Source organism: Manis pentadactyla (genome assembly GCF_030020395.1).
Source record: "Manis pentadactyla isolate mManPen7 chromosome 15 unlocalized genomic scaffold, mManPen7.hap1 SUPER_15_unloc_1, whole genome shotgun sequence".
NCBI classification, from domain to species: domain Eukaryota; kingdom Metazoa; phylum Chordata; class Mammalia; order Pholidota; family Manidae; genus Manis; species Manis pentadactyla.
In genome coordinates, this window is record NW_026644588.1 from 2,504,062 (window position 1) to 2,518,990 (window position 14,929).

The 14,929-nt window shown below is 48.2% G+C and overlaps 1 pseudogene; it reads left to right on the forward strand.

The window, feature by feature from the left end:
• Positions 1–4,370: 4,370 nt before the first annotated feature.
• On the forward strand, positions 4,371–5,488 carry LOC118913241 (vomeronasal type-1 receptor 2-like; annotated as a pseudogene).
• The last annotated feature ends 9,441 nt before the right edge of the window (positions 5,489–14,929 follow it).

The following is a 14,929-nucleotide window of genomic DNA, read 5'->3' on the forward strand; positions in this document are numbered from 1 at the left end:
CCCTCCAGTTCTAATTCAGAATGAAAATAAAAGAGGGGCCATACTCATAACAAGAAAACCATTCTCAGGATAACGTGTTTTCTCCCTTTGAAATGGTTAAGTGCAGTTCCCAGGACATTTCATAGGACAGGACCGCCTTCCCTCTGGTGGGATTGGGGCGCAGAGCAGTGAGGGGAGCAAGAGGGGGACCACGTCCACTGCACCCAGGTGGGAATCTCAGTCTCAAACTGTTAAGGAGCGAGGGCCGAGGACCCCAACCTCCTGGGAAGACCAGCCCCCCCAGATCATATGCTGATGATCAGCGAGCACGCCCTGTGGATCATGTTTGGGACGGGGACAGAGCCCGGAGGGGAAGCCCAGGACACAGTGAGGGGGGCCCCTGTGCAATGCATGTCTGCCACCCAGTTACCACTTCCATCCTGACCGGATGCCCCCACGGGAACAGGAAACTTTCTCTCTGCTCAGCTGCTCACGGAGACTTTCCAGTAATTGCCAGCACTTGTCTCTAATCGCCTGCCAGGCTGGAGGGTGATGGCACTGGGGTGGGATCCGCTGCTCGCTGGAGACACGCTGAGCCTCCGAGCAGACAGTGTCTCCAGGACTAACCACGACGTGCTAATGACTCCCTGTGGGGACATCAGGTCCAGGAGCCCTGCCCTATAAGTACGGCCACACCTGAGTGACGTCCCTGCAGAAGTTCATGAGCACAGCCAGCAGGTAGGTGCCTCCGCATGGTCAGGCAGAAGCCAGCAGGGAGACGTTTCCCCAGGAAGGACACAGAGCCAGGCCGGGGGACCCAAGATAGCACAGAGCCCCCTGCCACGTGCTCTGCTGACCTTCCCGACCTGAATGGGCAGGAGGTTGATGGCCACGCATTTCCCTGTTTCAAATCCCGTTTGGTGGAATGTAGCATCTCAGGGATTTCTGCCCAGGTATCTGTGGGTTTCCTGCGTGTGTTGTGTTGTGTGTAAGTGTTGCTCATGTATTTATCTCTGGATTTGAACTGGTAAACCGCCTCTGTGCTTCCTGAGCCTGATGGGGCTGGTGGAGAATGAAGGATTATAGTGAGAGGAGATCAGGTTGGTTTTGAAAATGCTTTGAATGTTGGAAATCAGCCATGTACAGGGCTTTTTTTTTACAGGGCTTTAATTTAATGAGAAATAGGAATTAAACCCATACCCTCTGTGATGACTAATTTCACTGTAGTTGGAAATATGGTGGAATGTGCCCTGGGCCAAGCACATCTGTCCGAATGTCTGTCCCCCCAAGATGCATATGTTGCAGACACAACCCCAGAGACAACAGGAGGCTAGTGGGGAAAACAGTGCTCACAGGACAGACACAATGGACTTCAGTTTGTTTTAGCGGAAGCACAGCTGTGTCCTCACAAAAGTGGGTGCAGATAGGGCTGCAAAGTCTCCCTGTTTTCTCCAGAATGGTTTGCACCCATTCGCCCAAGGACATGGGGAGTGACCTGCGCACACTGATCCAGGTGCCTGTGCGTGGAGGCGGCCCCTGGGTGACAGGCCCTGGGTGTGGGGTCCTGGGATGGCACAGGCCACCTTCCATGGGGGCCCATGGCTCTGGCTGTGCTGGGGCCCATGTGACGGTGGGGCAGTGCTCAGGGTCTGTGCAGGGCAGGCGTGTCTGCCTTCTGCCTAGATGGCTGGTGTGAGGCCCTGCATGTGGGCGATGTGTGCCCACAGTATGTGCCACCTCACCATGACCACATCCCTGCCTGGGGAACCTCAAATCAGAGGAAGGTGGCTGGGCCACGTGGAGATGGGCAGGGGGTGCCTACCTTTTAGGGGAGTCAGGGGACCTTGGGTATGAGGAATCAGGGCTGAGAGTCAGCTCTGCTCCCAGAGAGAAGACGACCGTCCACCCCAGAGATAATGGAGCCGCTCAGGCCACTGCAGTAAAGAGAGCCTGAGAAATGACAATTCCTAGGAGTCTGTCCAGCAGGGGCTAATCGGGGGAAGGCAGGGAGGCAGCGCTGGGGCCGACAGGGTGGGTAAGGACGCTCAGCAAACAGGGAACCCAGGCTCACGCAGCGTGGATGGTGTTACTTTGAGCAAACTTATCCCTAAGATAAACAGTAGGAAATGTATTTTATTTTAACTCATTTTTCCCTTCTAACACCCTCCTTTCTCTGTGTACACCCGTCTCTGACCCACGGCATCTTCCTGCCTCCAAAGAGCTTCCTGCACCGTCCTGCGCGGCAGGCCCAGGGCACCAAACCCCGTTTTACTTTGAGCCTTTACTTCTCCTTCGCTTCTGATGAATAATGTCACAGGGACCAGAAACCATGTCGGTGGGATTTTTCTCTCATCACTAATACTTTACTCCACTCTCCTCTGCTTGAATGGTGTCTGCAGAGAAATTGGATGAAATCTTTCTTTGATCTTTTGTAGGAAAGGTGTTTTTTTCTCTTACATTTTAAAGAAATGCTTTAATCCTTAATGTCCCACATTCCAATGTTATGTGGGGGGGGGGGGCTGAGGGGATTTGTTTCGTGTTGGTTTCTGTTTTCTTTGCATTTTTCCATTTCTCCTGCTAGGTGTCTGCCGAGCGTCCGCCAGCTGGGCTTCGGTGCTGACATCACTGGGGGAATCCTCTGTCGCTGTGCGTTTCTGTATCTCTACTGTTCCTTCTCTGCCAATCCAGTTATGCACAGTTACCCCTCGGGTGGTCATCCCACAGTCCAGGGATATTCCGACCTGTGTTTTCTCTCATCTCTCTTCTGTTTGCTTTCCAGTTTGGGAGTTTCTATCAACACATCCTCATGCTCCACAGTATGTGCCTCAGGCATCTTCAGTCTATGCACAGGCCCATCACGGGCACTGTGGTTTCTCTTACAGCGTTTTGTTTTCTCCATCATTTTCTCTTGGTTGTTAGCCTTCCCTTCCTCTGCTCACTTATCTAACCCTTCTTGCGTGCTGTCTGCTTCACCCATCAGAGCTCATGGTGTATCAGTTACAGGTGCTTTAAACGTTGGTCTCATAATCTGACTTCCCTCCACGTCTGTGCCTGATGCGACCTCTGTGTTCCAATCCGTTGTTCTTGTGCATCTTAGTCCGCCTTGTCATTGTTTCTCCTGGTGGATGTGATGTGCAGGGTCAAGGAACTTCTCTCGTCATCCTTTTGGGTGAGTTGGACATGTGGGGAGAAGGTACCACCTGTGCTACTAGGATGAGGCCTCGGTGACAGGGGAGCATGTGCCTCCGGGCTGTGAACTGCACAGGGACCTCTCAGCCTTGTCCCCTGTAGGCAGGACAGGATGGCTACAGGGGCTGGGCCTGGTTATCCCCTTCCCCAGGGCACTGGGGTCTGATAACACCCCGGCGGGTTAGGCCCTAGGCAGGAGTGTCCTGGGGGAAGGCCTTGTTGAGAAGAACTCAGTGTTTTCCTGTTTTTCAAAAACAGTTTTCACCCCCTGTGTCAAAATCACAAGGGGGAAGTTCTCTGATATTTACTGAGAGAACTGGTGCAGCTCCTGGAACTGAAAATTACAAAACTGAGCTGTTCCCTCATTTCTTGGTCTCCCTCGATAATCTTGGTCTCAGACTTTGTTCACTGAGCCCCCAGCCCTTTGTGGACTACAGGGTGGGCTACCCTACCCACACCACAGCTCTGGCAGTGGTCTCCTCTCAGGGTCTCACATCCAGGAAGCCTTGATGGCCTCTATTCAGTTCCCCTCTCACGTCACCTGGGCAATGATGTTCCCAGGATCCTCAACTCTCTTATAGATCCAAAAATTTTCAGGTTTTCCATTAAACTATTGTTAGAATGTAGTGGTGACTTCCAAGCACATTACACGAAATGCCAGATATCAGAAACAGCTACTGATATTGTAAACTTATTTGGTATCTGCTCACTCTACGGATTATGGTTCCAAAGTGTGTAATGAAATTAGTTTGATAACTAATTACAATCTCAGCAATATTTCTGAACTCTCCACTTCATGGTTGTTGATGACTCACCCGTATAATAGGCAGGGTGACCAGGGACTGTCAGGGGAGCAGCACGTGCCCTTGTCCCTTGGGGCACAGTCACACTCAGGACAGGCTATGGGCGCCTATTGGACAGCAGTATGTGGAACACCACAGACGGTTCCTCATTTCAAAGACTGGACATTCTGGACAGGCAGAAGATAAACTGAAATAAATATAAAATGATAATGTTGCAAATAGTAACTGGCATCAGGTGTATGTCCTCCAGGTAAAGCCATCTCTACAGAGGACGAAGTGTCTCCCTTTGCAGGAGAAGAAAGGGAAAGGATCCTTTCCAATGCTGGTTATGTAAGAAGGCTGCTGACGTTACCACCAGCACAGCCCCCTTTGTCTCCAGGCCTCTCTGAAGCCCTCTCCATGCTTTCTGATAAAGATGCCCTATGAACTACAGGGAATGTGGCTCTGAAAACCACCTTTCTGGTACAGATTGGATTTGGGACGCTGGCCAATGTCACCCTCTTTTTATATAATGTCTCCCCAGTGTTACGTGGCTACAAGAAGAGACCCACACACGTGGTTCTCACCCACATGGCCTTGGCCAATCTCTTGATTCTTCTCTCCTCTGGGATTCCCCACACGATGGCGGCTTTTCTTTTGCGCAAACCTCTGTCCATTCTTGGGTGTAACATTGTATATTATACACACAGAGTGGCTCACAGCTCCACCCTGTGCTGCACATGTGTCCTGAGCACCTACCAGTTTTTCACACTCATCCCTGGGAGAGTGGAGAAGATGATGATCAGGATAGTTCCCAAGGTCCCTGGTCCTTCCTGTTGTGTCTGCTGGGTGTTTGGTGCCTTAGCAAGTATCTACATTCCCTTGAATGTGACTGGTGCACAGAACATGGGAAATTATACTGACACACAAGGCAGGTGGTTCTGCTCCTCAATTCCCAGGGCAGGTGTTGGCATCATGTCATCATGTCCGGATGCCGTGCTTATTGGCCTCATGGTCTGGACCAGCGGCTCCATGGTGGGTCTCCTTCGCAGACATCACCAGAGGGTGCAGCATATTCACACCCCCAAGGGCCACCACAACTTCGCCCCAGAGACCAGAGCTGCCCACACCATCCTGATGCTGGTGGTCACCTTTGTCGTCTTCTACATGATGAATTTGGTTTTTACTTTTTACATCAGTGTCTTTTTAGATATTCAGCTCTGGTTGATACAGACATGTAATATTTTGCCTTTATGTTTCCCCACTGTTATCCCCTTCCTGCTGATCCTTAGGGATCCTAGAACTCCTAGGTTTTGCTCTTAAATTGTTTAGAAATCACTCTTGAAATAGTGAGTATATAGATGCCAGCTTCTGTATATCTCTGGTATTATACTTAATAATCATTTACCAGTTAACCATTTTTATAATTTGTTCTTGTTTGTGACTGTGCAGAATATCATATTCATGACTTAACCATTTCTAAGTTCCCATGATTGGCATGAAATACATTCAGAACGTCTGTGACCATCACCACTCTCTGTACCCAGGGCTTTTCATCATCCCCAACCAGCTGGGGCCCATTAAAGAATAAATCCCATTTCTTCTTGCTCTCAGCTGTCCCTCTGCTCTTTTATCTCTCATGAATTTGCCTGATCTGGTACTTCACATGACCAGATTCACACAATATTTGTCCTTCTGTGTCTGCATTATTTCAGTAAACAAAATGTTTTCAATGTCATTTCAACTTGTAGCACACATGAAACTTTGATTCACTTTTATGGTTAAAACTGGTTCCATTTTATCTATGTATATGACATTTCCTTTACACATTCATCTGTGCATGAACAGTTGTTTTGTTTCCACCTTTAGACTATTGAAAAGAATATGATTCTGAACACTGGTGTAGAAATATCTAGGAAGTCCCTGCTTTGAATTCCTTGGGAAACATACCTAAGAGTGAAATTTCTATGCATATGATATTTTCAATTCATAGTCATTTGATAAATCACCAAACTCTTCTTGCTAACCTCCTGCATTGTTTCATATTCCCACCAGCAATGCACAAAGGTGACAGTTTTTCCACATTCTCTCAAAAACTTATTGTCTATGTTAGATTACAGCCAATCAAGCAGGTATGAAGTAATATATACTTGTGGTTTTCATTTGCATTTACCCAATAAGTAATGATGATGTTGAGCATATCTCTGTACACATACTAGCAATTTGTATATTTTTGGAGAAATGGCTATGCATACTCATTGCCCATTTTTATACTGGGGTGCTGTTGTTCATTTATGAGGTTTTTTAGAAAAATATACTGTGGATATTGATCCCTGTGAGTATAAGATTCACAAATTCTTTCTCCATTCTGTAGTTTGTCAATAAATTGCAGTCTCCTGAAGGCAGTCCTTTAGGCACGGTGACTCTGTCACAGCAGGTGGGGCAGACCGAGCCAGCCAGTACATGGAATGTGACTGGATATCAGATTCCCACGGTACCATTGTTAACACTACCTTGTTCATGCCCTCAGATCTTTATTATTCACCATGCACTGCTTTTGATCAATGATGTTTACCTACGTTTAGCTGTGTGGATGGAGTGAAAGCATTGATCAGTCTGTACATCTGGAAGGCACCACAGCAGCCATTCTGCACCATGACTTCTCCCACTGTTATCCCTTTCGAACTCATGGAGTTAACTGCATCAGGGTTCTCCCCTGTAAATACATCACCTCTGTATCTCTTAACAGACTCATCACTGTTCGTAGTTATACTCTTCATTCTCCAGGAGAAGGAAATATGTGGAGAAAATAGGTGAAATGAGATCTCCTCGTGGTATACGATTGTTCAGAGAAGACAAGGGTGTTCCCAAAGAGTGTGTAGAGTGATGATACTACTGTCTGCAGTGTTGTGTGCAGAAACCATTCATTAAAATTTGTATCTTACCCTAACATTCTCAAAATATTGCAAATAATAACAGGAAGGAATGATTCTAAACTCATTTTGAGACCAGTATTATTGCAATACCTTAACATAACAAAGACACTACACAAAAGAAAACTAAAGACCAGTATCCACAGGAGTGTACTCCCAGAAAATATCAAGACAAATATTAGCAAAACCAAATTCAAAAAGACACTAAAATGATCATTCTGCACAGCCAAGTACGATTTATATAAGGGATGCAAGGATGGCCCAACATCTGCAAATCCATGGATGTGATACACCTCATTAACAGAAAAAGGACGAATACCACATGTTCATCTCAACAGATGCAGAGAAAGCGTTTGATGAATTCAACATTCACTCATAAAAGCTGTCACCAAAGAGGGTATAAAGGAAACATAGCTCAGCATACTGAGGCCCACACATGAAAAACTCTCCACTCAGCGCAGTCATTGGTCAGGAGCTTTGGCATTCCTGGACACTAACAGTGAACTAGCAGAAAGAGAAATCAAGGAAACAACTCCATTCACAATTGTATCAAAAGTAATAAAATACCTAGGAATACACCTAACCAAGGAAGTGAAAGGCTTTTACCCTGAAACCTAAAAGACACTCATGGGAGAAACCAAAGAAGATACCAATAAATGGAAATAAATATTATTAAACACTCTGTGGGATGCCTAAATTGGTAAAATATTAATCAACTATACTTCAACTAAAAAACCAGAAACTGCATATTTTAAGGAACAAATATTAACTATAGTTGTAAAAATTATAAATATTCAAACTGTTGTAAAATAGTTTGAATGACACATCAAAGTAAATAATTCATTCTAAAGGGAGATGAAAAGCATGACGACATACTCAAGCTAAAACAAAAGACAGGAAAAATAATCCCTCAGTGAAAAGCGTGTTGGAGACCCTGGGGCAGTGAGTGCTTGTCCCAGGCCTGGGGACACTGGGCTCTCAGATGAGGCAGGTGGCAGCCCGAGAGGCCCCACAGGGTACACAGAAGGGCAGGCAGCAAACTTCCCAGTCACATGGGAACATTCTAGGCTCAAGGGCCACGTGGTCTCTGTCACACCCACCCAATGCTGCCTTCCTTTGTGCAAGCAGCCAGACAGCAATGGGAAAACCAGTGGGGCTGGGTTCCAATAAAACTTTGTTTAAAAACACAAGCACCCTGCCCTTAGGAGAGGGACTGCCAACCCCTGAATTGGGGCCTTAGGTGCTGGGTCAGGGGGTTCCCTTGAGCATAGTAAGGGCATGTGCCCATACTGACAGCATGGCAGGGGTGTGGGTGCACAGTGGCTGGGAAGGACACTGCCAGGGGACCAGCTGGGGGGAAGGGATCTTTATGGAGAGAAGTAGGGGTGTGCAGGAGGAAGCATTTGTTTTAGGGAAATCCAGAGGGAAGGCGGGGCTGGCTGGCAGGACTATTTCTGTAATTTCAGTGGTTCTTTGAAACTTCTGTAGACTGAGTTCTTTGTAAGAACAGTGACAGGCAGGCGGGTCTGAACGCATGGGGGTGCACGCAGGGGAGGTGGAAGCTAAGCGCACTGCCAGGTCCCAGGACAAGGTCACATGCCCCGTGCATGTTAACTGGCATCTTCAGCACGAAAGTGACATTCCTGTGGAATGGGTGAGTAGGTGTGCATGTCAGAGAGAGGCTTGGGACTTATTTCACTGTTTTCCACATTATTCAGTGCTCACCGCAGCTAATGAGGTTACCATCCGTCAGCATAGGAAGATGTTACAGAATCTCCAGCTGTGTTCTCTATGCTTCACTTTCATCCCTGTGACTGATTTATATCATGACTGAGGCTTTCTGCCCCTGTATCACCTCTGCCTGTGTTGTCCCCAATGCAGACCCGCCCCCATGGTAACCATCAGTCGCCTCTCAGCGTCTATGACTCAGCTGCTGTTCTGTTCATTTTGTTTTGTTTTGTTATCAGATAAACCACATAGAAGTGAAACTAAATATGTAAGCGGACCTGCCCATTATTGACAAAACACCATTGTGAGGACAGGATTCTCATCCAGTGACTGTGATATTAGGAAATACTTCTGAGTAGTTTCATTAATTTCCTAATCAAAGTAAGAGTCGCTTGTACACATGTGAGTAAACGTATTTGAAACCAGCCAATGTCCGTGTTCTGAGGATTGAACTGTTGCTAAGTATTTGCTGGGACAGTCTCTGCCCTGATTCGAAATGCACATTCACCACAAAACACAATCCTCCAGTTCTAACTCAGAATGAATATAAAAGGGGGGCCATACTCATAAAAATAAAACCATTCTCGGATAGTGCACTCTCCTTTTGAAACGGTTAAGTGCAGGAGGGGATTAAAGATGGCGGCGTGAGAGGAGAGACAGAGGCTTCCTCCTAAAACTGGATACAATTAGAAAATATAGTTGGTGCAACTAATCCTGAGAGAGCAACAGGAAAGAGGACGGCGCCAGACTGCACACCCCTGGAGACAAGGGCAGACCTCCCCGAACGGGGTAACGTACCAGAGCTGTGGCTCCGTGGGACCCGAGCCCCTCCCCAACCCCAGCAACTGGCGGGAGGAAGAGAAACGGAGCAGGGAGGGAGTGGAAGGCCTGGGACTGCTGAACACCTAGCTCTGGAGATCTGCACTGGGAGCACAAACCTACACTTCATGGTGCTTTCATGAGACTCGCATGACTATGGGGTTGGAAAGCTAATACAGGCAGAGTTCCTGGGGAGACTGGGATTCCGGCTGCTTGTGGAAAGCAGGGATCCATATCCAGCTGCTCTGGGACAAAAACTTACACCTGTGTGACTGGCCCACTGGCTCAGGCAGTGGAGACAGGCACAGCAGCCAGGAAGCAGGGAACAGCTCTTTCCTACCCCCAGGCACCAATACTAATGCCCTGCGACCCCCCACATTGCTTCAGGGACTGAGCAGCTCCAGAATAGAGCTTCTGGACACTAGAGGGCGCCATATACAAACATGAAACGGCAAAGGAACCTGGTCCAGAGTAAAATTAATAGAACCCCTGAGAAAGATTTAAATGACATGGACCTTACCACTCTTCCTGAAAGGGAGTTCAAAATAAAAATCATCATGCTAATGGAGGTATGGAAAGACATCCAAGAACTCAGGAATGAATTCAGGTTGGAGATCCAATCGCTGAAGAGCACGATGGAGAGTATTAAAAGCAGATTGGATACAGTGGAAGAGGCAATAAATGAACTAGAAACTAGAGAAGAGAAATACAAAGAAGCTGAGGCACAGAGAGAAAAAAGGATCTCCAAGAATGAAAGAATATTGAGAGAAACTGTGTGAACCAATCCAAACGGAACAATATTCACATTATAGGGATACCAGAAGAAGAAGAGAGAAAGGGATAGAAAGTGTCCTTGAGGAGGTAGTTCCTGAAAACTTCCCCAATGTGGGGAAGGAGATAGTCTCTCAGGCCATAGAGATCCACAGATCTCCCAACACAAGGGACCCAAGGAAGACAACACCAAGACATATAGTAATAAAATTGGCAAAGATCAAGGATAAGTACAGACTATTAAAAGCAGCCAGAGAGAGAAATAAGATCACATACAAAGGAAAGCCCATCAGGCTAATATCAGGCTTCTCAGCAGAAACCTCACAGCCCAGAAGGGAGTGGCATGATGTATTTAATGCAATGAACCAGAAAGGCCTAGAACCAAGATTACTTTATCCGGCAAGATTATCATCTAAATTTTAAGGAGGGACTAAACAATTTCTAGATAAGCAAAAGCTGAGAGAATTTACCTCCCACAAACCATCTCTACAGTCTATTTTGGAGGAACTGCTTTGAATGAAATGGTTAAGTGCAGTACTAAGGACATTTCATAGTACAGGACCGCCTTCCCTCTGGTGGGATTGGGGCACAGAGCAGTGAGGGGAGCAGGAGGGGGACCATGTCCACTGTACCCAGGTGGGAATCTCAGTCTCAAACTGTTAAGGAGCGAGGGCCGAGGACCCCAACCTCCTGGGAAGACCAACCCCCAGATCATATGCTGATGATCAGCGAGCATGCCCTGTGGATCCCGTTTGGGACGGGGACAGAGCCCGGAGGGGAAGCCCAGGACACAGTGAGGGGGGCCCCTGTGCACTGCGTGTCTGCCACCTGATTACCACTTCCATCCTGACCGGATGCCCCCACGGGAACAGGAAACTTTCTCTCTGCTCAGCTGCTCACAGAGACTTTTCAGTAATTGCCAGCACTTGTCTCTAATCGCCTGGCAGGCTGGATACTGATGGCACTGGGGTGGGATTTGCTGCTCGCTGAAGATGCCCTGAGTGTCCGAGCAGACAGTGTCTCCAGGACTAGCCAGAACGTGGTAATGCACCCCCGTGGGGACATCAGGTCCAGGAGCCCTGCCTATAAGTACGGCCCCTCCTGAGTGACGTCCCTGCAGAAGCTCAGGAGCAGAGCTGGCAGGTAGGTGCCTCCCCACGGTCAGGGAGCCAGCAGGGAGGCGTCTTCCCAGGAAGGACACAGAGCCCGGCCAGGGGTCCCAGGATAGCACAGGGAACCCCTGCCAGGTGCTCCGCAAACCTTCCCAGGATGAATGGGCAGGAGGATGGTGGGCACACATTTGTCTGTTTGGAATCCCATTTGGGGGGATGCCGCCTCTCAGAGATTTCTGCCCAGTTGTCTGTGGGGTTCCTGTGTCTGTTGTGCTGTGTGTAAGTGCAGCTCACATTTCTATCCATGGAATTGAGTGGAGAAATGCCCCCTGTGCTTCCTGACCTGAGGGGGCAGGTGGAGAATGTAGTTATAGTGAGAAGAGATCAGGAAAATTTTGAAAATGGTACGAATTTTGGAATTAAGCCATGTACAGGACTTTTATTTGATGATAAATAGGAATTAGACCCATACCCTCTGTGATGAATAATTTCACTGTAGTTGGAAATATGGTGGAATGTGCCCTGGGCCAAGCACATTTGTCTGAATGTCTGTCCCCCCAAATTGCATATGTTGCAGTCACAACCCCAGAGACGACAGGAGGCTAATGGGGCAAACGGTGCTCACAGGACAGACACAATGGCCTTCAGTTTGCTTTAGGGGAAGCACAGCTGTGTCCTCAGGAAAGTGAAGGAAGATAGGACTTCAACATCTCCCCATTTTCTCCAGAACGGTTCGCACCCACTCGCCCAAGGACATGGGGAGTCACCTGCACATATTGTTCCCCGTACCTTCTGTGGGGGCCCGTGGCTCTGGCTGTGCTGGCACCCGTATGATGGTGGGCTGGCATTCAGGGTCTGTGTGGGGCAGGCTTGTCTGTCTGAATTCTGCCTGGCTGGCTGGATTAAGCAAGGTCCTGCATGTGGGTGACGTGTGTGCCCACAATATGCACCATCTCAGGGTGACGACCTCCCTGCCCAGCAGTCTCTCAGCCCAGAAGAAGGCAGCTGGCCCATGTGGACGTAGGCAGGGGGAGCCTGCAGTCTCAGGAGTCAGGGACCTAGTGGGGTACCTCCGGTGTGCAGAATCAGGGCTGAGAGTCAGCTGTGCTACCACAGAGAAGCCAACCATCCACCATGGAATCATGGACCTGCTCAGGCCACTGCAGTAAAGAGAGTCTGAGAAATGACAATTCCCAGGAGTCTTTCCAGCAGGGGCTAATCGGGGGAAGGTGGGGAGGCAGCGCTGGGGCTGTCAGGGCGGGTAAGCACGCTCAGCAAACAGGAAACCCAGGCTCACTCGTCGTGCATGGTAGTACGTTGACCAACTTCTCACTAAGATTAACAGAAGGAAATATAAGTATTTTATTTGAACTCATTTTTCCCTTCTAACACCCTCCTTTCTCTATGTAGACCTGTCTCCGACCCACAGCATCGTCCTGCCTCCAAAGGGCTTCCTGCACCGTCCTGCATGGCAGGCCCAGGGCACCAAACCCCGTTTTACTTTGAGCTTTTACTTCTCCTTCGCTTCTGATGGATAATGTCACAGGGCCCAGAAACCACGTCGGTGGGATTTTTCTCTCAACACTAATACTTTACTCCACTCCCCTCTGCTTGCATGGTGACTGCAGAGAAACTGGGTGAAATCTTTCTTTGCTCCTGTGCAGGAAAGGTGTTTTTTTCTCTTACATTTTAAAGAAATGTTTTAATCCACGATGTCCCACACGTTCCAATGATATTTGGGGGTGGGGGGAGTTGAGGGGGTTTTGTTTCTTGTTTGTTTCTGTTTTCTATGCATTTCTCCTGCTTGGTATCTGCCGAGCATCCCCAAGCTGGGCTGCGGTGCTCACATCCCTGGGGGAATCCTCTATCACTGTGCATTTATGTATCTCTGCTGTTCCTTCTCTGCCAATTCAATTATGCCAACTTACCCCTCGGGTGGCTGTCCCACAGTCCAGGGATATTCTGACCTCTGTTTTCTCTCATCTCTTCTGTTTGTTTTCCAGTTTGGGAGTTCCTATCAATGCGTCCTCACGCTCAGCAGTACGTGCCTCAGCCATCTTCAGTCCACTTACAGGCACATCGAGGGCACTGTTGTTTCTCTTACAGTGTTGTGTTTTCTCCATCATTTTGTCTTGGTTGTTAGCTTTCCCTTCCTCTGCTCACTTATCAAGCCCTTCTTGCGTGCTGTCTGCTTCACCCATCAGAGCTCATGGTGTATCAGTTACAGGTGCTTTCAACGTTGGTCTCATAATCTGATTTCCCTCCACATCTGCGCCTGATGCAATCTCTGTTTTCCAATACATCGCTGTGGTGCCTTTTAGTCCACCTTGTCATTGTTTCTCCTGGTGGATGTGATGTGCAGGGTTGAGGAACTTCTCTCATTGTCCTTTTGGGTGAGTGGGATGTGTTGGGAGAAGGTACCACCTGTGCTGCTAAGATGAGGCCCCAGTGACTGGGGAGGCTGTGCCTCTGGGCTGTGAACTGCACAGGCACCTCTCAGCCTTGTCCCTTGTAGGCAGGACAAGATGGCTATAGGGGCTGGGCATGGGTATGCCCTTCCCCAGGGCAGTGGGCTCAGATAACACCCCAGCAGGTTAGGACCCTGGTAGGAGTGTCCTGGGGGAAGGCCTTGTTGAGAAGAACTCAGTGCTCTCCTGTTTTTCAAAAAAGTCTTTCACCCCCTGTGTCAAAAAAAAGCAAAAGGGGGAAGTTCTCTGATATTTACTGAGAGAACTGGCGCAGCTCCTGGAAGTGCAAATTACAAAACTGAGCTGGTCCCTCATTACTTAGCCTGCCTGGAGAATCTCAGTCTCAGCCTTTGCACACTGAGCCCCCAGCACTTTGCGGACTACAGGGTGAGATTCCCTGCCCCCACCACAGCTCTGGCGGTGGTCTCCTCTCAGGGTCTCAGATCCAGGAAGCCTTAATGGCCAGTACTCAGTGCCCCTCTCTCACATCACCAAGGAACTGATGTCACCAGGGTCCTCAACTCTCTTACGAACTCAAGAATTTTCAGATTTTTGGTTCTTAAACTATTGTTATAATGTAGTGGTAACTTCCGAGCACATTACATGAAAAGCCAGATAAGAGAAACAGCTACTGATTTTGTAAACCTGTTTTGTATCTGCTCACTCTATGGGTTATGGTTCAAAGTATGTAATGAAATTAGTTTGATAACATTACAATCTCAGCAATATTTTTGAACTCTCCACTTCATGGTTGCAGGTAAGCCATCCGTACAATAGGCAGGTGACCAGGGTCTGTCAGGGGAGCAGCACGTGCCCTTGTACCTTGGGGCACAGTCATACTCGGGACAGGCTATGAGCACCTATTGGACAGCAGTATGTGGAACACCACAGATGGTTCCTCATTTCAAGGACTGTACATTCTAGACAGGCACAAAATAGAAATAAATACAAAATGATAATGTTGTATATAGTAACTGGCCTCAGCTGTATGTCCTCCAGGTAAAGCCATCTCTACAGAGGATGAAGTGTCTCCCTTTGCAGGAGAAGAAAGGGAAACGATCCTTTCCAATGCTGGTTATGTAAGAAGGCTGCTGACGTTACCACCAGCACAGCCCCCTTTGTCTCCAGGCCTCCCTGAAGCCCTCTCC